Raw genomic sequence first — 23,487 nt, 5'->3', positions numbered from 1 at the left:
TAAGTATGTTTTCAGGCAAGATCTCATTGTACTTCATAAGTGAATAGAAAAATTAGTTTGCTAAATGGTGACCTTCTGATTAAAATTTTTTAAAACACAGTTTTGGGCCAGACACAGTGGTTCATGTCTGTAATCCCAGCACTTTGAGACGCCAAGGCAGGAGGATCACCTGAGGTCGAGAGTTCGAGACCAGACTGACCAACATGGAGAAATTCCGTCTCTTCTAAAAACACAAAATTAGCTGGGTGTAGGAGCACATGCCTGTAATCCCAGCTACTTGGGAGGCTGAAGCAGGAGAATGGCTTGAACCCAGAAGACAGGTTGCACCGAGGTCACGCCATTGCACCCCAGCCTGGGCAACAAGAGTGAAACTGTGTCTCAAAAAAAAGAAAAAGAAAAAGAAAAGAAAGGAAAACAAAACAGAAAACAAACGAGCAAAAAAACACACAGTTTCGGAGACAGGTCGAGAGGAAAGAATGGAAGTGCCCATACTGGTAACAGTGAAGAGTATAGTGTAGATCAAATATGCCCATTAGCATTTCCTCCTAATAAAGACCATTCATAACACTTCAGAATCCTGCAATAAGCAAGAAAAATTATCTGGAAATTAATGCACTGCATTTACTTGCATTCAGAAGAGTAGAGAAAACAGAAAGGGAAATTAATGCACTGCATTTACCTGCATTTAGAAGAATAGAGAAAACAGAAAGGGAAAATTTGTACAGTTCTTATTTTATGTCAACTGTTAATATACATTATTTCTGGCCGGGCGCGGTGGCTCAAGCCTGTAATCCCAGCACTTTGGGAGGCCGAGACGGGCGGATCACGAGGTCAGGAGATCGAGACCATCCTGGCTAACACGGTGAAACCCCGTCTCTACTAAAAAATACAAAAAACTAGCCGGGCGAGGTGGCGGGCGCCTGTAGTCCCAGCTACTCCGGAGGCTGAGGCAGGAGAATGGCGTAAACCCGGGAGGCGGAGCTTGCAGTGAGCTGAGATCCGGCCACTGCACTCCAGCCCGGGGGACAGAGCAAGACTCCGTCTCAAAAAAAAAAAAAAAAAAAAAAAAAATATATATATATATATATATATATATATATATACACATTATTTCTGTTACTCTTCACAGTAATCCTGAGATATATGTATAAATATCACTCCATGTGCAGAAGAGAGTCTGACTAGGTCAATTCCTCCTTTAATATGCTGTCCTTGGTAATGTTTTTCACAATTGAGACTGTTCACTTATTTGATGATTCTTTGATTTCTGCCTCCCCTTAGTCTATAAGCTTAGTGAGGGCAGGAGTTGCATATGCCTCTTGCTTATTTGTCTGCTTGGTTCCGCCAAGTGTGCCCAGTGCCCAGTACAAAAACTCCAATACATTATAGGTGCTTCATAAATATGTTGAATGAACAAACTGGCATAATTCCGTAGTATTAGCAAATGACAGTGATGAGGCTGGGGCCTCTGTCTCTGACAAAAAGCTTACAATAATAATTATTTTTTATGGTTTTCTTGCTCGTATGCTTCTAATAATTGCTTTATTTATGCAAGGTGGGTTTCTAGTGTTGTCAAAGGCTGGGAACTGTGGCTCAGCCTACAATCCCAGTGCTTTGGGAGGCAGAGGTGACAGGATCACTTGACGCCAGGAGTTTGGGCTAGTGCTGTCAAAGGACATGATAATATGTGTATGGTCTGACCTCTGGGCCACTGGACAGTCATTTAATGATGATATTTTCTACCAGTCCCATTAATTTTACCATTAATCATGTAGCATGTTCCAAAGCTCACCAGCTTTATCTACAGTTTTTCATTATTACTCATTTGCCTGATTTGGGGTCACAATATTGAAACCTTGGAAACCTTAAAAGAGACCTGTTTCAGCAATAATGCATATGCATATTTTTCCCCTGGCATCTACAAATGGAGTAACTGTGGTAACAGATGCCTTCTAAATTTGACAGTATAATACATATAGATATATATAGCTATTTAAATATTTCATCAGACGACTACAGTGGTTAAAAGGACACTCCCATTTACTGAGATCAAACAGCACAGGAGCTTCATAAATTCTTTCTTGTTGATCAATTCATATTAAAAGCCCTCGGATCTAACCACATCTCAGTTTGCACACACACATAATTCTTCCTGCATAAAGTTTGGATGGCACTCTAAATATTTCTGGAATTAAGTTCTGTGTATCATTTGTGGTCACATTATCATTCTTCTCCTAGTTGTCTTTCCAGGTTTATACACCAGCTTCTAAGTGTAAGGATCCTGCCATCAAAGACCAATGACTAAATGAGTAAAAGAATGGTTATTTGCCAAGTTTATTTTCTGCCACCTTAACTCTTTACTTGCAGCAGGTCAAAGGCATAAACAAATAAGTCAAACACTAGATTAGTTTAAAATATATTTTGAAATTATATTTCAAAGAAATGAGTGTATGTAAAATAAAGTCCACATCTGGTATGTAATAGAGGTAGTGGCAGAGCAGAGCTGCTGGAAGAAAGATGGGCAATGCTGTAATCCCATCCACACCCATTCTATGGTAAATGTAGAAATCCAGTAACACTGATATTCACCTCAAATAGCACTCTTTCCTGAATGCTTGAAATGTTTCAAATGGATGTATTGCCCATATTTCCACTTCTTCCAATAGTCATTGGCAATGTACAGAGTGATGTAATTTGAGAGCTATCTTTATTTTGGGTCCATTTGAATGAGATGCAATTTACATTTTTCACTATGAACTACAGTAAACACCATTTATTTAGTATTATTATTATTAGCAGTAGTAGTAGTATTTAGGACAGAATTTCACTCTGTTGCCCAGGCTGGAGTGAAGTGGTATGATCTCAGCTCACTGCAGCCTCTGCCTCTCAAGTTCAAGCGATTCTCATGCCTCAGCCTCCCAAGAGCTGGGATTACAGGCATGTGCCAACACACCCAGCTAACTTTTGTATTTTCAGTAGAGATGGTAAAAATGTTGGCCAGGCTGGTCTCAAACTCCAGGCCTCGAATGATCCACCTACTTGGCCTTTCAAAATGCTAGGATTACAGGCATGAACAACCATGCCCAGCCAATACAATTTAATTAACCATTTTCAGAGGTTTAAATCTGTAACAAAGATAGGGTCCAGTTTTACATTACCATTCTTCAGGATCAAAGCTTAGGGAAAGAAGATAATTTTATTTATAATCACTGCTAGTTTGACTTTGCTTATCATTTCTTATAGCTGCAGGCATAGGTGAGAATGGGCCAGGTTATGCTGTGTGAATATCACCAAATATCTCTGACTTAAAACATCGGTGGTTTATACTTCACTTATATTGCGTGTCAATCTCTGATTGGCTGGGCACTCATGTTGCTCATTGTCATTACATTTCATTCTCATGGAAAAACCACTATCTGGAAATCAAAAGTTGTCATAAAAAAGAAAAGAAGAGAAAGCTCTGGAGAGTCTGTGCATGAACAATTAAATTATTCTAATGGAAGTGACGCATATTTCTTGTGCTCATTACTCTTTGGCCAGGACTGTCGCTTGCCCCAGCCAAACAAGGGAGTCTAAGAAATATAATCCTATCTGTGACTGGGAAGTAATGGGGTATAAAAGATTAATGCACAGCAATGATTACTACCATATTGCATGAGGCTTTATAACTTCAAGAGGAAGGAAGTATAAAGAGATGAGAAAACCTCAAATGGGGACTCCTCCAGTGGAATACAGTTTGGTAATGCAGGGCTTATTTCAGTCAGCCTTATTGTTAGGTTTTTATTATTACACACTCCTTTGTTTTTGTTTGTTTCTCCCTCTTATTATCTATAATTCCTGGTGATAGTCTACTACATTTTATCTTAGAATGTGTGACAGGCTCCATTTGTGGTAGGGTAGAGTTGATGTGTTTTTCTTCCTTTAATTTGCTATGTACCATGTAGAAAACTTCTTTGGTTGTCATCTTTTCTACTGTCTCTAAAATTTGGGGTTTGGGAGACATTGACTCAGAGCAAAATATCTTGTGCCTAAAAATTAAAAAGAACATGAATGTAAAAGATTATCTCCCGCTGAATAGTCCTCCATGTGATTGTGACTGCCTGACACGTCCTTATTGCCTGCTGCACAGACAAAACTAACTCATGGAGATGGTGGCATTGTGGTAAAGAAAGGTTAAATTAACAGAAAGGTAGTGGAGCAGAAGTATAGGAGTTTACTACTCAAATCAGCCTCATCAAGAATTCACCATGAACTAGAGTTTCTATGAATAATTTGGCAGGAAGGGGCTAGGGAATGTGTGCTTCTGATTGGAGATAAAATCATAGAGGTGTCAAGAATGGTCCTTGTGCACTAAGTAGCCTATGGGTGGTAGCCACAGGACTAGTTGAGTAATGACTCACAGGCCTGGGTGGAGACAGTCAGTCGCCAGAATGCAAAAGGCTGAAAAACATTTCAAAAGACCAATCATAGATTCTACAATAGTGATGTTATCTATAGGAGCAATTGAGGAAGTCACAAACATTTTGACCTATGGCCACATGACTCTTGAGTTGTAAGGGATTACAGAAAATCGATGGCTAGCTATTGTTTAACTATATCTACATCTTAGAATTCAGGCCCATATTAGTCTGTTTTCACACTGCTAATAAATACATACCCAAGGCTGGGTAATTTATAAAGAAAAAGAGGTTTGATGGACTCACAATTCCACAAGGCTGGGCAGGCCTCACCATCATGATGGACAATTAAGAAAGAGCAAAGAGACATCTTACATGTTGGCAGCCAAGACAGAGCTTAGGTAGGGGAACTCCTCTTCATAAGAACATCAGATCTCATGAGACTTATTCTGTATCATGAGAAGGGCATGGGAAAGACCTGCCCCCATGATTCAATTACCTACCACCAGGTCCCTCCCGGGACATGTGGAAATTATGGGAACTACAATCTGAGATGAGATTTGGGTGGGGACACAGCCAAACCATATCAAGGCCCCTGTCATAATCCTAATGTTATGTTTTTAAAATTAGTTTTACAAAGGTGATTTCAGTTCCCAAACTAAAAGGAAATCAAGTCAATTTTAGGGAGAGACTATCATCATCCTTGCTTCTGAGTTAAACAATAAACTAAACTACTCCCATGCTTAGCTTGGCCAACACCGAGAAATGAGCAAGGATAGCCAGCATGCAGGTATGGAAGCAAGATGGAGTCAGCCATGCTAGATTTCTTTCACTGTTACAATTTTTGCAAAAGTGGTTTAATAATAATTGGATAATTTTCTTGATAACATACTATAATAATGGAAAGATAGATTTTACCATCTCTTGAGATGACATAAATCTTTGGAGGAGAGAAATTGCTTTTATTAGAAAAGAAATCCACCAATATAAATTGGAAAATTTATGTATTTGAAAGCACATATTGCCTCTCTCTATAATATTGCCTCTCTCTATAATATAAGTCAAAAGTACAAGATTAAAGCATTTTCTGATATTCTGCAAGAAAGAGGAAGAATAGTCTTTGTTCTGCATAAACTACTGGGTGATCAACAGTTTAGGTCACTAAGGAAATGTGGCATCGACAACCAGAAAGCAGAAAAAAAGAGGAGGGGCAATAAAAATAGGATAAAAACAGAAGGGAAAAGAAAATACATAGAAGAAAATACAGCAGGTTAAATGCATTTCTTTCTTCTCATATCTAATATTGACACTGAATAAAAGGCATGTATCCAACAGATCCCCCTGTGCCTACCAATGTTTGGGCAGAGAGACTTCATTGCATTCAAGGCTCTTCATCATAGATTACTGAAATCAAGATCCACTGTGTAGTAAAGACTGACTTTGCCGGGAGAATTGTTTGGCCCTTCCTTAGGGCTCCTAAAAGATAATCTCTAAACCCTAGGTATGTCCTGCCTGATATAAGTGTCTTTGTTTACCTAAAGGCCTTGGGTCACACTAGATAGTCTAATGCTACAATGTGATTTACGTGGGGAGGCCTTGGGCCATGCTTGTCAGCTCAACTTCTGCAGAGGCTGGAGGCTAAGGGTAGTCATGTCAGAAGTCAATTTTGGGCCGGGCGCGGTGGCTCAAGCCTGTAATCCCAGCACTTTGGGAGGCCGAGACCAGCAGATCACGAGGTTAGGAGATCAAGACCATCCTGGCTAACACTGTGAAACCCCATCTCTACTAAAAAAATACAAAATCTAGCCGGTGTGGTGGTGGGCGCCTGTAGTCCCAGCTACTCGGGAGGCTGAGGCAGGAGAATGGCGTGAACTCGGGAGGCAGAGCTTGCAGTGAGCTGAGATCTGGCCACTGCACTCCAGCCTAGGTGACAGAGCGAGACTCCGTCTCAAAAAAAAAAAAAAGAAGTCAATTTTGTCATTTTGTCTGGTGACCAAGCCCCCATTAAAAATTCTAGATATCAACACTTGAGTTGGTTGTACTCAGTACTCCATATGTATTGTCACACATTATTGCTGGGCAAAGTAAGCACTATCTGCACAATTCCACTGGGAGAAGACAATTGGAAGCTCCATTCTCAGAACGCTTCAGGACCCTGCCCTATGTTCTTCTACCTTTATCTGATTCTAATCCGTATCCTTTTGCTGTACTAAGCTATAACTGAGTATAATAGCTTTCAATGAGTTTTAAGAGTTCATTTAACAAATTATCAAACTTGAAGGTGATTTTTAGGAACCCTAAACTTGCAATTGGTGTCAGAAGTAAAGGGGTTCTTGGGAACCATGAAACTTTTCACTGGTGTCAGAAGTGATGGTTGTGAGGACCCTTAAACTTGTACCACCACATCCAATCATAGGCCATTCTAATGAAGTCCTTCCATTGTAGGGGTTCTGGATTATTTAGGCTCTTTAAGACAGAAGAACAAGAAATGAGGGTCATTTAATCACTGAGACTTGACAGTGAGGATATATTGGAAGTAATATATGACAAAGTGTTGACTTCATGAAAGGGCATCCTTTATAGACAACCAGAATATGCTTTTGCGAACAATGCAATTGATTATTTTAAGAAGATATTTGTTTTCTCTTATGAATAACAAGAAGCTCTTCAATGCTTCATTACAATACTATTTAATCATTTTGGAACTAACTCTTCTCCACATCTGTTTCTACTCCATCAGCTAAGTTGCCTGTATTCTCTCTACTGCATGGGTTTATGCTTGTTCATGGGTCTGGTAAATCACAACCGCTCCTCTCATACCTGCTTTCTATCTTCCCTCTGTGTGTCTTCTGACTTTTACCTAATGCCTCTGAATTCTGCTATTTTGTATGTCAGGCAGGCACACAAAACCCTCTGAGATATGATCTAGTTGAGCAAATTTCTGCCACTTTGGACTATTCATCCTGAGAGAGCTTCTTATGCCAACCCATCCCAAAGACCAGTGGGTGACCTTTACAATTACCTAATGGAAATACAATGCAAGCCACATGAGTAATTTTTAAAACTTAATAGCCACATTCCCTTAAAAGGGAGAAAAATAGATACAATATTATATCTAAATTACATCTAAAACATTATCATTTCAACATGTGGAACTAGTTACTTTTCCATTACTGAGTAGATACATGTGGCTGGTGGCTACCATATCAGAGAGTTCAGATTTTGACAGTCAAGATCTATGTAGAATAGTGGTGAACCTCATACTTCAAAACTCAGTTACTGAGAAAAAAATATGGGATAATAATTATTATAGAAGATTCTGGAGACCACTTATACTTACTTATCATAGAATTTTAGCCATATCGCTTATTAGCGCTGTAGTCTTGTAAAAAATACTTTATACTTCAGTTAGTTTTCTCATACATAAAATAAGACGGGGCCGGATGCAGTGGTTCACGACTGTAATCCCAGCACTTTGGGAGGCCAACATGGGCTGATCACCTGAGGCCAGGAGTTCAAGACTAGCCTGGCTAACATGGTAAAATCCCATCTCTACTTAAAAATACAAAAATTAGCCAGGCTTGGTGGTGGGCACCTGTAATCCCAGCTACTCAGGAGGCTGAGGAAAGAGAATCGCTTAAACCTTGGGGACAGAGGTTGCAGTGAGCTGAGATCACACCATTGCACTCTAGCCTGGGTGACAAGAATGAGACTCCATTTCAAAATAATAATAATAAAATAATAAAAGTAGAATAAGGAGTTGTATGATATCTTTCTTATTGAGTTATGGTATCTCTTATGCTCTTGGCAGGAAATAAATTTCACTCTCAAAAAAAGTTAATAAAGTGCCTATTTACAGAAGATGTATTCAAGGTTAATGGCAGCAATAAAGAATAGTCAAGTACTCAGAGACTAAAGATAGTGACAAGTCTTCATTTACCACTGCATTGCCCATTTTGGCTTAAAAGGGATGTTGTTACCAGAGTTGGGTTGAAAGTTTGAACATTTGGAAAAAGGGTCACATCACAAGAATTGACTCAGCCACTGCCAGAAATTTTGGTAGTGAGATCAGGAGGGAGCAGGATACACATAGGTAAGCTTGCATATCTGAACCCTTCCCTCATTCTCCCCTGTCTTATGAGTGTTTCTCATCAATCAAACCCAATCAAATGTCAGGGCAAGGGATGAAATCTGAAGAAGTCAATCATGTGGGCAACAGAACAAGGTAGAGGATGAATCTGGGATAGAAGGAGGCCAATTGACAATAACCAACACAGGTTATTATGATACTTAAGTGAAAAGAAAATCTGTGTACAGCATTTAGTATAGCAGCTGGCATATAGTACATACTCAATATATGTTAACTATTATTATTAATTAAATTATATTAAGTCTACAGTTATCTTTGGGTCAATCAGCTCTTATCATGATGGTGAGGCTGTGAGTGGGTTAGACACTTAGAAGTTGATAGCCTCTTAACTGATATGAGCTCCAGTCTCTACAATACATCAACATTTCCTATCGGATACTACATATTCAGCCAGACCAAACCTAATGTTCTTCAAACTTGTCTAATTAAACAACTTTTCTTGGAAGCAGTCCAATTGAGGAAAATCAATTTATTGAAAGCCTATTCCACTTTCCAAAAGATCATTTGTCAATGACAATTTGCCAAATTCACCAAAGATACTGATTTCCCTAAAGGCTTATTTCTTCATTGCTTCTATGTATAACGTTTATGGGAATTTTTATTTAATGCTTTGACAGATTCTAGGAGGACTGCAGAGAGTCAGAATTCCGCATTCAGAAACCTCTACCCTTCTGCTTCTCTTACCTCCATACTTCAGTTTTCTTTCTTTCTGTCCTTTATCTTCTTTTTCTCAGCTCCTTAGTGTCCCCCACCCTCTCTGGGTTTTCAACTCCTTGACCTTCCTCTAAACCAAGAAGTTTCCCTTCTCCACTCCCCTCTCTGCCTCAAGACTGACCTGAAGGGATGGCATTGATGGATTCTCTTGACTTCTCCTCTCAGAAGAGTTAGGCCAATGGGAAATACCAGCAAGAAAATGAAAGAAAGGAGGATCAAAAGGCTGAAATATTTTTTCCAATGTAGTAGCTACGACTGACCCCATCCACAAACCAAAAGCCATGGCTCCTGTTGGGTGACTTTCCACACAGCTTTTCATCTACATGCTCCAGAAATTTCTTCCTCTCCTTATTCTTCAAAAATAGGGTTAGCCTTCTGCTCTTGGAATAGCAGTTCTGTGGTATTGCACTATTCTGTGTGGTTTCCCTATATTCTATTGACAACATTAAAATAATATCCTTTTACACACCTTTTGAATTATCTTAATTTGAAATTGCTACCTTTTTTTTAATCTCTACTTTATTCTGTCCCTCAGTGTCCCAAGGCCTCTGGTTTCTCTGCTCTCACCCTTTTTAAAGAGCAGCGACTGAGAGTTGCCTGTGAGCTTAGCTTCCTCTCTCTGTTTCAGTTTCTGTTTTTTGCAAGAGGAGAAAATGGGAGGAAAGAAAGGCTGAGGAGTACAAAGGAAGAGACTAGATGTAGAGAGATAAAGATAGGGGAGAGACAGAGAAAAACTAAAGGGCAAATAAATAAAGAGATGGTCAGACTGAGAGGTACAGAGAATCATGAGAAAAGCAGGACAGACTGAGAGCCTTGCACTTGTGGAATTCTAGTAGTCACAGTCATCATGCATCCAACCATTGTGAATGACTAGAAACTCAAAATTCAGTTTTAATAATTGGGTGAAAATCACGTGTCAAGTTGATTTTTGACCAGCTGGTAAATTTTACTTCTCATATTTGCTTATTTTTTGTCTTACTTTTCCTTTTGAAAATACTACTCATTAAAATCCAAAGATTTGGCTTATGTTTTCCCAGTGTTTTGAAACCTTCCATGACTTTCCCAAGAAGAGGTATATTATTCTGATGTGGAACTTTCCGGAGTATGTATCTTAGTGCTGTGAAAGCAAAAATTGCACTGGAAAAAATTAAACAGGAAGAACGAATATAATTGAAAACTAGTGCAATAGAGGGGAGAAACCTGAATGTAGTCTCAACTCTACGCTGCTCAAAGAAAGGGCAGGTGAGTTTTTAAGATCTGAGATGTTGTTTGGTGAGGGGGTCCTTAAATCCCAGGTAACCTGTGTTTGTTAATTGGCCTTACCCAAAGAAAAAGTGAACTTTCTTCTATCCTCATAACAGGAGGTAATTTTACAACTTGGAGCAAAGTACCCACCTAAGTTAAGCTCCTACCCTCCCACAGACAGGGGAGAAAGGGGTTGCATCTTCCTTAATGATTATATTTCAAAAGGTGGCTCCCAGGTCCTTGAGAAAGATAATTTTGGGTTGTAAAACTAGGAAAAACACTTTTTTCTTTTTTTTGAGACAGAGTCTCACTCTGTCACCAGGCTGGAGTACTGTGGTATGGTCTTGGCTCACTGCAACCTCTGTCTCCTGGGCTCAAGCAATTCTCATGCCTCAGCCTCCCGAGTAGCTGGGACTACAAGCATACACCACCAAGCTCAGCTAATTTTTGTATTTTTAGAGACGGGTTTTCACCACGTTGGCCAGGATGGTCTCCATCTCTTGACCTTGTGATCCACCTGTCTTGGCCTCCCAAAGTGCTGGGATTACAGGCGTGAGCCACTGCACCTGGCCGCAAAAACAGTATTTACAGATTTACATCATAAAGGAGCAGAAAAAGAGTTTAGAGTTACAAGTTTTCTAAAGTAAATGCTCTAATAAAAGGGAGAGAAGAGATTTCTGTGATTAGGCCATCTGGATTCTGTAAGGACCAGGATGAGGGCAAGTTCAGAGGCCTACAGTGAAAAAGAAGCCTGATTAAAGTTTGGTCTAGCTGAGGGAAATGATGAAGACTTCTTGGTCAGTGCCCTATCTCCTTTAAAGACATGTACCTGTCTGCCATATTTCTTGTTTTGCATTGTGAGCTTCATGAGTGCCTGGAATGTGCCTTGCCTCTGTTTGTACCTCTTGAATGGAGTGATGCAATTAAAAGGAGAAAAAGAATATGAATTAAATCAAAGTTGAGTACTAGACAGTGCTAACTCTGTGTGTGTGTTTAGGTATATATGTGAATTCATTTACTATCCCTTTCAAGGCGCTCATTTGCCCTCCATAGCAGGCAGTATTAGAGATGGAATTCTAATAATCCTTGGAATAACTCACTTTAATCTTCTGACCCCAACATGTGCTGACAAGCCACATTAATTCTCCATTTTACAGACACTTCTATGGAAGTAGATGCCATTTGCTCACAGAAAGGCTCTGTTAAAAGAGGCAGTAACGCAAGGCATTCTGCAAGGAAATACCAAGAGTATATTTCAGTTAGAAGACAGACCTTCCAGAGTCTTCTCCAGTGTCAGCTGTAGAAATAAAGAGTGATGCAGAGGAAGGTGTGGCAGAATGGGGACAGCTTGCTGAACCTACAGAGAGATCTCTTTGAAACTGCTCCATTGCTGTGACCGATTACTTATGAAAAGGAACACTGGGCAAATAGCTCCTGTATTGCTTATTCCTTCAAATTTATACCCCAAAGATATCAAGTGTCAATTATTTGCCCCTAAAAGAATAAAGCCAGGATTGGCAGAGCCTTTGAAACCCCTATGCCACAAATGCAGGAACAAACAAAAAATGAACTAAACTCCAAAAAATAAATTTCAAGGAGTCTGAGGTCCTCCTAAGACTGAAAGTGCTTTTGCTCCAGCTGTGATCATTAAAGTCTTTGCTTACTACAAATAAGAAAACAGCACGTGTGCAATAGACAGTCAATCACTCTAGAGAGTCTTTCAAATATGTTGGTCATTTGAAAGCATAAATCACCTCTAAGAGCAACCGAGATTCAATGCAGAGGTAATCTCATTTGAAGCAGTCTCATCTCCAAAATGATAATATATTGAGTTGCTTTGCTTGGAAATACAGCCAAGAAGCACTTGCTCAACATTTTATTCATATGGTACACAGAGCCAAGCTTTTCAGAGTCACTAATCCCTCTGGAACTTTTTGTTTAGAGTGAATGCAAATACATGAGACCCGTGCTTCCAACAAGAACATCAAATAACATTTTTAAGAGAAACAAACGCTAACCCTTCTTTCTATTTGATTTCATCCTTTCTCTTCTTTTCTTTGAAATGATCCATTTGGTGAACATATATTTTTGTATATTATGTTTCCAGAATAAATCAAGTGATATAAATTATGTATGGGTTGAACTGCGTGCCCTAAGAAGCCGCGTAGAAATCCTAAGCTCCGTACCTGTGAATGTGACCTTATTTGGACACAGATTCTTCGCCGATGTTATCTGGTTAAAATTAGGTCATATGTAATTAGGGTTGATCCTAATCTAATGTGACTGGTATCCCTATAAGGAGAGAAAACAGATACACAGGGAAAGAAACACCACGTGAAGAACCAAACGGACACAGACAGAGAGAAGACGTGAAGATAGAGGCAGAGACTGAAGTCGTGCTGCCACAAATCAAGGAACTCCTGGGGCACTGGAAGCTGGAAGAGGCAGGAAAAAATCCTTCCCTAGAGGCTTTAGGGGGAGCATGGCTTTGACACACCTAGATTTTGGAAATCTAGCCTTTCGAACCGTGAGATGATAATTTATGTGATTTTTAAGCCACCCCATTTGGAGTACTTTGTTATGGCAGTTCTAGTGAACTAATACAAATGGTTAGTTGCCTTTCAGAAAAAGAAGCCAGAAAATACCATAATATTTCCCACAATGAATATAAATTATTGCCTTGCAGGACCTAAAATTTTCTCCTGGCCTTTGTCAGTAGGCACTACCTGAAGGAAAGAAGGAATCTGTCTAATCTCTGTTCAAATTCCAGCTCTGCTCCTTTTTGGCTAAATTATCTCAGGCTAGAGATTTACCCTCTATAACCTTGACTCCTCTCGGTACAAAGTGACATAATAATAGCTATGGCACAGTGTGGATTTGTTTTAGGATAAAGGAGATAGCATATGTAAAACACCTGACATACTACACTTTCCGTTAATTTAGGTCCTTTCCTTTTCTCCTTTCCCTTCCTGGGCACATACCTTCACCCAAACCAGCCATCAACTAATCCCTCCTGAGGTTCATCTGATAATAGCTTCACATTTTATATATCCCAGAGATATCTGTAATTTAACAGACAACACTTAAAGGCAAAAAAGCGGCCAGGCGCGGTGGCTCAAGCCTGTAATCCCAGCACTTTGGGAGGCCAAGACGGGCGGATCACGAGGTCAGGAGATCGAGACCATCCTGGCTAACACAGTGAAACCCCGTCTCTACTAAAAATACAAAAAAATAACTAGCCGGGCGAGGTGGCGGGCACCTGTAGTCCCAGCTACTCGGGAGGCTGAGGCAGGAGAATGGTGTAAACCCAGGAGGTGGAGCTTGCAGTGAGCTGAGATCCAGCCACTGCACTCCAGCCTGGGCGACAGAGCGAAACTCCACCTCAAAAAAAAAAAAAAAAAAAAAAGGCAAAACAGCCCTTGAGGCCAAGGCAATAAATTCTAATAGAAAACTTCAGGGCTTCTGATAGGCAGTGGAGTAATTTTTTGAGCTGGAGAACTTTGCAGAAGGTATTCAGAACACACCTAAGAAGCGTCGGTCTTACTCGTGTGACTATCCCCGATATATAATAATTTCTGTTAAGAAAGTTCATTATTTCAGGTGTCTAATCTGTTGCTTTTTAAATGTATTCATTAATAATCAATTATTTATTTAATCTCTCATTAAATTTATTAAGTACACATTCTATACAACACATTAAGGAAGTTTTAAAAGTCAACCTAGCAAAGCTACTGCTTGGGTCCAAGGAGACTGTATTCTAGTACGGAAGAGGAGACATTCATGTAAATAGATGAATTGTGTAATTTAGGAAGTTCTGATACCCAAAATTGAGATTTTTGTTTTTTGAGGAGATTTTCCTAAATCATCATTTCATCTCAATCCTTTCCTATCTCTCTTTACTTTTTTTCCACTCCTTTTCCTTGTTTCCTCTGCCCTGTCTCTCATCTTTTTCCCCTTTGCTTCTCTTTTTATAGTTCTTCTCTCCAGTTCTTCATTTATTACATGTTTATGAGAGTAAGAGCTAATGTGCCTGTAATAAAGCCTTTTTTTTTTTTATTTTGAGATGGTGTCTCCGTCTGTTGCCCAGGCTGGAGTGTAGTGGCACAATCTCAGCTCACTGCAACCTCCGCTTCCTGGTTCAAGCGACTATATTGCCTCAACCTCCCTAGTAGCTGGGACTACAGGCGTAGGCCACTATACTCAGCTAATTCTTTTCTGTACTTTTAGTAGAGATGGGGTTTCGCCATGTTAGCCAGGATGGTCTCGATCTCCTGACCTCGTGATCCGCCCACCTCAGCCTCCCAAAGTGCTGGGATTATAGGTGTAAGCCACCGATTTTTATGTGTGTGTATAAATACATGTGTGTGTAAATGTGTGTGTAAATATGTGTGTTCCTCAGTTGGAAATATTTTGGGGGCAACTACAAAACATTGATTTTTCTCTAACAACTACTGTGTTCGCTCCTATTTTTTTTTTTTTTTTTTGGAAATGAAATAGCTGTGGTATCAGGTCCAGCCAAAGATTTCTGAAAAAATGGTCCAGAAAGAGGCTTATTTTCAGTTTCCAACAAGACCAATATCAAACATCCTGGGCTAGATCAATAATGATTTATACAATTATATTAAAATTATGTAAAGACATTTAATTAATAAGTCCATTATATAGGTTTTCTTGTAGTATTTCCCAGTCTGATATTTATCTGTAAGCCACAATTTTTTAAAAAAAAAACTTTAAAATCCAGCATCTATTATTTAGCTGTGATAATCTGTAATTGAGACTTGCTTTCTGTCATGCGAGTCTAAAATGTTTATACTATTACCTTGTCTATGTCTACTCATTGAACGTTATCCTTAATATTTTTTCTACATTAAGAAACATTTATTTATTCATTCCACGCTTATAAAACATCTTGTTAGCAAACATATGAAGAGTTTTCTTCCATTCTCTATTTCCTCTAGCTCATGTAGCATACTTTTGACAAATTGATCCTTTTTAAAGAGTTTTTTGGTTGTTTGTTTAGATGATTGCTGGATTTAGAACTAATAAGCCTGAGTTTATACTTTGCCTCTATTCTTAAATACTTGTTTGATGCTTTATCAGTTATAAAAATATAAACTTATAATAAGCAATATGTATTGAGCATTTATATACTAGATACAGTGATAAAACTCAAGAATTAAAAGAATAATTCACTAATGCAATGAGAAATATATTAAGTTTTTGATTTCTAATGTGGACTCTCAAAGGCCTTGTAAGAAACAGCTTTGAAAGTCAATGGAATTGATTTTCATGAGGCAGGTAGTTCTGAGAAAAGAGAAGTCTATTGAAAAGCAGAAAAGAAAACCTATAAGAAATAAGATATAAAATATAGAGTATATGCCTTCAAAATAGGTGAAAAAAGAAAATAAAGAAACAATTATATCCAAAGTAATTGAAATGAGAATCAATTAGTCTGGAAAGAGGTATGAGACTGAAATATGAATGGGCATGATCTTGGATATCTAGGACATGAGAGTAGATCTTGGAGTTTAAGGGGACTGCACAAATATATATACACACATACACACATATACACACACACACGTACACACACATACATATATACACACATACATACATATATACACATATACACATACATGCATATACACACATATACACATACAGATATACACATACATATATATGCTCATATACACACATGCACATATATACACATATACACACATATATACATACACATGTATACATATATACATAGTATATACACACACATATATAATACATATAACACACATATATCTGGTTAGTACAAAAGTAATTGTGGTTTTTGCCATTAAAAGCAATAACCTATAAGCCCTTGCTTTAAGATATCCCAGCTTTCTGGAGCAAACGGGCATATATTTTCCAGGTATTGATTTACGTCTTTTCCTGTTACTCCTGCTTCCCTGAAAGGTGTAAAACCAAACTGTAATCTAACCGCCTCAGGTGCGTTTTCTTAGGACTCTTGGAGACTTCGTTTTTTCTGGCTGTGGTGACTCATATTGGCTCAGAATAAATCCCTTTAAAATATCTAATTGTGTTTTGTTTTTCCATTAACATCACCATGGTCAGAAAGTTGCATGGTTGTTAATCAATGGTTATAATTTTAGCCACACATGTTGCCGTACTAGCTTTTTAGCATGCAGTTGCCTTCATTGTATAGCTGCCTGCGAGACACCCATGAGTTTTTCAGTACAAGTGACACCCATGCTTGCTCTAAGTCTCTGATTCCCTTCCAAACTGATCCATAGTAACATGCCCCATTTAACAGCACAGAACACTTATTAACACCTCCAAATAGACTGGGTGCAGTGGTTCATCCTATAATTCCAGCACTCTGGGAGGCTGAGGCATGAGGATTACTTGAGTACAGGAGTTTAAGACCAGCCTGGGTAACATAGCAAGGCCCCGTCTCTTAAAAAAAAAAAAAAAAAAAAAAAATATTTAGCAAGGTATAGTGGCACATACCTGTAGTCCTAGATGCTCAGAAGGCTGAGGTGGGAAGATGACTTGATCCCAGGAGTTTGAGGCTACAGTGAGCCATGACTGTGCCAGTACACTCCAACCTGAGTGACAGAGACAGACTCCATCATTAAAAAATAAAAATTAAAAAAAAAACCTGAAACAGTCAAGATGCCACAGAAGAGAAGACTTTAAAACCTGTAATTAAAACAGACTAAGCCCAAGTGAAAACTTACCACTGAAAACCAACCCTTGGTTTACATAGGGACATCACCTGGAACATGTTAACTTCCAGATGATCTTGGTGTAGTTTCAGATGTCTGGTCAGTAGAGTAGCATACCGAGAATAAAGAACAAACAGGTCGGGTGTGGTGGCTCAAACTTGTAATCCCAGCCCTTTGGGAGGCTGAGGCGGGTAGATCACAAGGTCAGAAGTTCAAGACCATCCCAGCCTAGATGGTGAAACCCCGTCTCTACTAAAAATACAAAAATTAACCGGGTGTGGTGGTGGGTGCCTGTAATCCCAGCTACTCAGGAGGCTGAGGAAGAGAATTGCTTGAACAGTAGGCAGAGGTTGCAGTGAGCCGAGATCGTGCCACTGTACTCCAGCCTGGGCAACAGAGTGAGACTGTCTCAAAATAAAAAATAAAAATAAAAATAAATATATTATAAATAAATATCCCACACACTTCATCTTTCAAGATGGGTACTACAGTGCCAAAAATGGTGCTTTGGAATAGAGATTATCCATCCAAAGCAGTTTGGTGATAAAGATAGTGATAAGAATTAATGCTAAGTAACATAATTTTCATGATGTTCTCTAAATTCTTTGAGGGTGTATTAGAGAGGTTCTCCTATCCCATTATGAAGAGAAAATAATATCAATGGGGATTTTATTTTCCAAAGATAACTGCAGCAATATATTTCCTCCTATATCTAACATGCTCTGTGCAGTGTGATTTTGCAGTGCTGTCTCAATCAGCCCCTATGGGTTAGTCTGGGATTTCTACCTACCGGTTATGGAGATGGCTGAACATACAACACATAACACTGGACACATGAAATCAATAGCAATTTATTAGACATGTGAACTCACAGCCTGGGAAAGGAGGATACCACATGCCATGTGCTGCCACATGGGGATTGCCCTTGGGAACAGAGTGAAAAATGGGGGGCTTTGAAAGGCAGTCTTTGTAGTGTCAAGAAGATGATGTGATCTCAGTTCCTTCAGGAGGATGTGATTGGCTTGTTTAAATAATTCTGCAGGCTAGTGGGGAACTGAAACACATTGCTCAGTAGAAACTGCCTAGTCTTCTTGATAAGGAGGGCTATTTGGTTTGAAGACCTTATGTGTGGAAGCATAGTAGTGAGAGAAATTTGTAATTAGTCTAATCAAGGACTTCTGAAGTTCAGATACCAAGACAGCTCAGAAAACAAATATTTTTTTCTATACTGTCTACTTCTGACATCAGATGCACATTGCATTTTTCCCAACACTGACCAATTTTCTGATACCAGCAGAGTGTCCTACAATTCAATTTAATTTTGATACTCTCTACCTAGAGTTATCATTAGATCCCACAAATTAAGGGCTCAGTCTCGCAAGACTCTTGTAATTTCAGATTCCAATTACAAGTTCACATCTTCCTTATTTCTGACCAACTGGCAATAAACTGGGGGTTCCAACAACGATAAGTTACTACAATTGCTCATAGAACTCAGGGAAACCCTACTCATGTCTAACAGTTTATTAGAAAGAATACAACAAAAAATATCCATAAATAGCCAGATTAAGAGATACATAGGGCAAGGTCTGGAGGTGTCCTGAGCCCAGGAGCCTCTTTGTTGAGTTAGGGTATGAGTGACTCTCCTCCCTCTCATTTACATGAATGTGTTCACCAACCCAGAAGCTCATCAATGCTTATTGTTTACACATTTTTTTATAGAGCTTAATCTTCAACTCCTCCCCCTACATTCTTCTCTAAAGTATATGAGTGGAACTTAATGTTCCAATGCTTTGATTTCTTGGTGTTTCTGGTGACTACCCCTATCCTGATGCTATCTAGGGACCCCACCTTAAGGCAATTCATTAGCATAAAATAAAGTGTCATTAAGTATGCCACCACATGAATAACAACAGACATTCCTATCATTCAGGAAATTCGTAGAGTTTTCAAAACTCTGTAGGAGGAACCAGCAACAAAGACCAAATATATTTATTATGCTACAGTTCCACCTAAGTTTGGGCCTTAATTTTAAGCCTTACCTCAAGCATGCATCCAAAACCAGGTGGTGTGTAATTCCCTCTCCTTATGACCAAAAGAATGTGTTAAAAGTGATGTCGTGTTGTTTCTAAGAAGACAGGTCATAATGCTTCTTAGAATTCTTCTCAGGACTATCTCATAACCCATCTGTGAAGCAGGGAGAAGTTCAAGCTTCTTCATGAAGAGGATCAGATCAAGGTAGCCAATTGATAGTTTCTGGATTTTCTCCTTGTAAGAACCATCTACTCAAATGAAAGAAAATGGGGAGGAAATGGGAGGAAAAAAACCCTTAAAACTAAGCATATAAACAAAGGAGACTCTTTTAAGTAAAGAGATGGCATTATCTTTTAATTGACAACTTTTAATTCTTGACATTATCTGAGGAGAGAAATCTAATTAGAAGAGAGCAGCAAGAGAACATAAGATTTACTTTTATTGAACATCTGATTTATGCTGATGAAAATATACTTGCTGCACGTACTCCCTCAGTCTCATCTGTCTCCTAATGTTCACCTCATCCTTTAATTTATTCATTTATTTAACAAAGAGTTAACACATGCTTATCTTGTGGCTGCAACAGAGTAGCTGGGAGATTGTCAGTGGGGTCTGGGACAAAGGGTCCAGAGGAAGGAAACCCTTAAGGAGTTCACAGTTGACACTGCCAAAAAGATATTGGAAGAGTACAATGTCTTGTCGTAAGTTCTTTCAGGTATATGGTGTCAATGAAAAGAGTCAAACTCTGTAAAGTATTTGAAGAGATTTAGACTAGGCACAGTGATTGATGCCTGTAATCTCAGCACTTTGGGAGGCCAAGGCAGAGGATCACGAGGTCAAGAGACTGAGACCATCCTGGCCAACATAGTGAAACCCCGTCTCTACTAAAAATACAAAAATTAGCTGGGCATGGTGGCACAGACCTATAGTCCCAGCTACTCCGGAGGCTGAGGCAGGAGAATCGCTTGAACCCGGGAGGCAGAGGTTGCAGTGAGCTGAGATCACCCTACTTGCACTCCAGCCTGGGTGACAGAACAAGACTCAGTCTCAAAAAAAAAGATTTATTCTGAGCCAAATATGAGTGACCAGCCTTTAAGAGATTCTGAGAACACGTACCCAAGGTGGTTAGACTACAGCTTGGTTTTATAAATTTTTAGGGAGACATAAGACATCAATCAGGCTGGGCACAGTGGCTCATGCCTGTAATCCCAGCACCTTGGGAGGCCGAGGTGGGTGGATTGCGAGGTCAGGAGACCAAGACCATCCAGGCTAACACGGTGAAACCCCATCTCTACTAAAAATACAAAAAAATTAGCCAGGCGTGGTGTCGGGCACCTGTAGTCCCAGCTACTCCGGAGTCTGAGACAGGAGAATGGCGTGAACCCGGGAGTGGGAGCTTGCAGTGAGCCAAGATCATGCCACTGCACTCCAGCCTGGGTGACAGAGCGAGACTCCATCTCAAAAAAAAAAAAGAAAAGAAAAGACATCAATCAATACATGTAAAATGTACATTGGTTCAGTCTGGAAAGGAAGGACAACTCGAAGTGAGGGGCGTTTCCAGGTCACAGAGAGAGTCAAAGATTTTTTGATTGGCAATTGGTTGAAAGAGGTAAGGTATTGTCCAAAGACATAGAATCAATAGAGGGGAATGTTTGGGTTAAGATAAGGGGTTGCAGAAACCAAGATTCCTATTATGCAGAGGAAGCCTCCAGGCAGCAGGCTTCAGAGAAAATCGATTGTCAATGTTTCTTATCAGAGTTGATTCTCTCCTGGATCAGGGGAAAGAAACTAATGAACTAATGGGGATTCTCTGTAGAATGTAGATTTTTCTCACAAGAGACAGCTTTGCCAGGCTATTTCAATATATGTCAGAAAAATATAATTTGGGGTAAAATACTTCAATTTCTGTCAGGGCCTGCTATCTGCCACGTGATGCTACACTAGAGTCAGGCTAGAAGTTGGTGTCTTATTGCTTCAAAGAGTCTACTTTATCAGTCTTTACATCTATTTTAATGTTAATGCTGGTCATCTGTGCCTGAATTACAAAAGACAGGAGAGTATAACGAGGCATGTCCGACTCCCCTTTCTCATCATGGCCTTGTTACTGGTGGAAGGTATCTGAGTTACCCCAAGTTACCAGCAGTGAATCTGCATGGATACACAGCAACTTCTTGCCTCCTCAGAAGAGAGACTTTGAGGGGCATAAAGCAGAAAATGATGCTGAGGGAAGTTTCCGAGCAAGAGTGGAAATTTATTTAAAAAGGCTTTAAGGCCGGGCACGGTGGCTCACACCTGTAATTCCTGCACTTTGGGAGGCCGAGGCGGATGGATCACCTGAGGTCTGGAGTTTTGAGACCAGCCTGACCAACATGGAGAAACCACATCTCTATTGAAAATACAAAATTAGCCCGGCGTGGTGGCGCATACTTGTGATACCAGCTACTCAGGAGGCTGAGGCAGGAAAACCGCTTGAACACAGAAGGCGGAGGTTGCGGTGAGCCAAGATTGCATCATTGCACTCTAGCCTGGACAACAAGAGCCAAAAAAAAAAAAAAAAGACTTTAGAACAGGAAAGAAAGGAAAGCTCACTTGGAAGAGATTCAAGAGGGCTCCTGAAGGACAAAGAGAATGTTTAACCTTGATCCTAGAGCTTAATAGGTTTGCCTGTTTCCCATGATTCTACCCTTAGGGTGGGTTTCCTGAATGCCCAGTGCCCTTCTTACCCTTGGGAACTGAGCGCTGCGCATTCATTTAGAAAGTCGCACTCACGCCCATCAGAGACTTTCTTCTCTTTTTCCAGCGGACTGTACCCGGAAGGTCATATTTCACCATTTTGTCTCTTAGTGCGCATGCCCAGGGAGTCTTTTCTCCCTGGCATCTGCTTTCAATTAACACTTTAATGTTAATAGCTGTGGCTCATCAGGAAATGGTCTCTGCCTGGCCCTGGGAAGACTGCCAAATTTTCATTTTTAGAGAGGCAGTCTGATAATTGTCAAACCATCACCTGACATTTCTAGCAGGTGGGGAAGAGCCCTCTCCTGCCCCGCCCATCCCTATCTAACTACCTGTAACAGCCTGAAATAGTTTTCAGGTTGTGAAAGGAAAATACATCTTGGGACCCCCCAAATCACTAAGCCAAAGGGTAAAGTCAATCTGGGAACTGCAACAGGCAAACCTGCCTTTCATTTTATTCCTAAATAAAAGAGCTACAAAGACTTTTTTTAAAGCCACACACCTCCCTCAAAATTTGCCCGCAAGGAAATTCCTTACGGACAAAGGACAGACCTCAAAGTCATCCCTCTTCCCACCTGAGACAAACACGTATCTGATTGCTTCCTTTGCCCTACTGTTACATTAAACCAGACTAAGGCATAAATGACTATTCCTTTACCTTTCACTCAAATGTAAATTGTGTATTTAGTTAAAGGCTAACCAGAGACTCAAAAATAAAAAATGCAATTTTGTCTCTTATCTACCTATGGCTTGGAGGCCCCCTCCCCAACTTGAACTTGTCCCACCTTCTCCAACCAAACCAAGGTATGTCATTCACGTATTGATTGATGTCTCCTGTCTCCCTAAAATGAATAAAATCAAGTTGCACCCCAACCACCTTCGGCATCAGGACCTCCTGAGACTGTGTCTCTGGTGCATCCTTAACCTTGGCAAGATAAACCTTATAAATTGATTGAGTTTCAGATACTTTTGGATTCACATGGTTAACTTTGGAATGCCGTTGGTTGAAAGGAGGGGTCTATTCAGATGACTGTTGGGGGGAGAACTTAGAAGTGTTATTTTTTATTTACAGTAGCATAGTGATGGAACCAGAGAGAGGCCCTGAAGCCAGTATTGGAGAGTAAGAAAGGGAAACATAAGCATTAAAGCAGATTTTTTTTTCTTCCCAATACTACCATTAATAAACTAGAAAGCACTACATAAATGTAAAGTGAAATAGCATTATTAAGGGATCATTCTCCTATTCCTTCATGAATCACCACTACCTACGCGCTGTCAACTGAAGAATGATGAGGTTCATAAATTTGGAAAAAAGAGCTCTTTTCTTTTCTTTCCTTTTTTTCTTTTTTTGAGACAAAGTCTCACTCTGTCACCCAGACTGGAGTGCAGTGGCACGATCTCGGCTCACTGCCACCTCCACCTCCTGGGTTCAAGCGATTTTCCTGCCTCAGCCTCCTGAGTAGCTGGGATTACAGGTGCACACCAC

The sequence above is a fragment of the Piliocolobus tephrosceles genome, chromosome 13 (genome assembly GCF_002776525.5).
Source record: "Piliocolobus tephrosceles isolate RC106 chromosome 13, ASM277652v3, whole genome shotgun sequence".
In the NCBI taxonomy this organism is placed as follows: Eukaryota; Metazoa; Chordata; class Mammalia; order Primates; family Cercopithecidae; genus Piliocolobus; species Piliocolobus tephrosceles.
The sequence above is the reverse complement of the archived record's forward strand: the minus strand, read 5'-3'. Positions refer to the sequence as shown.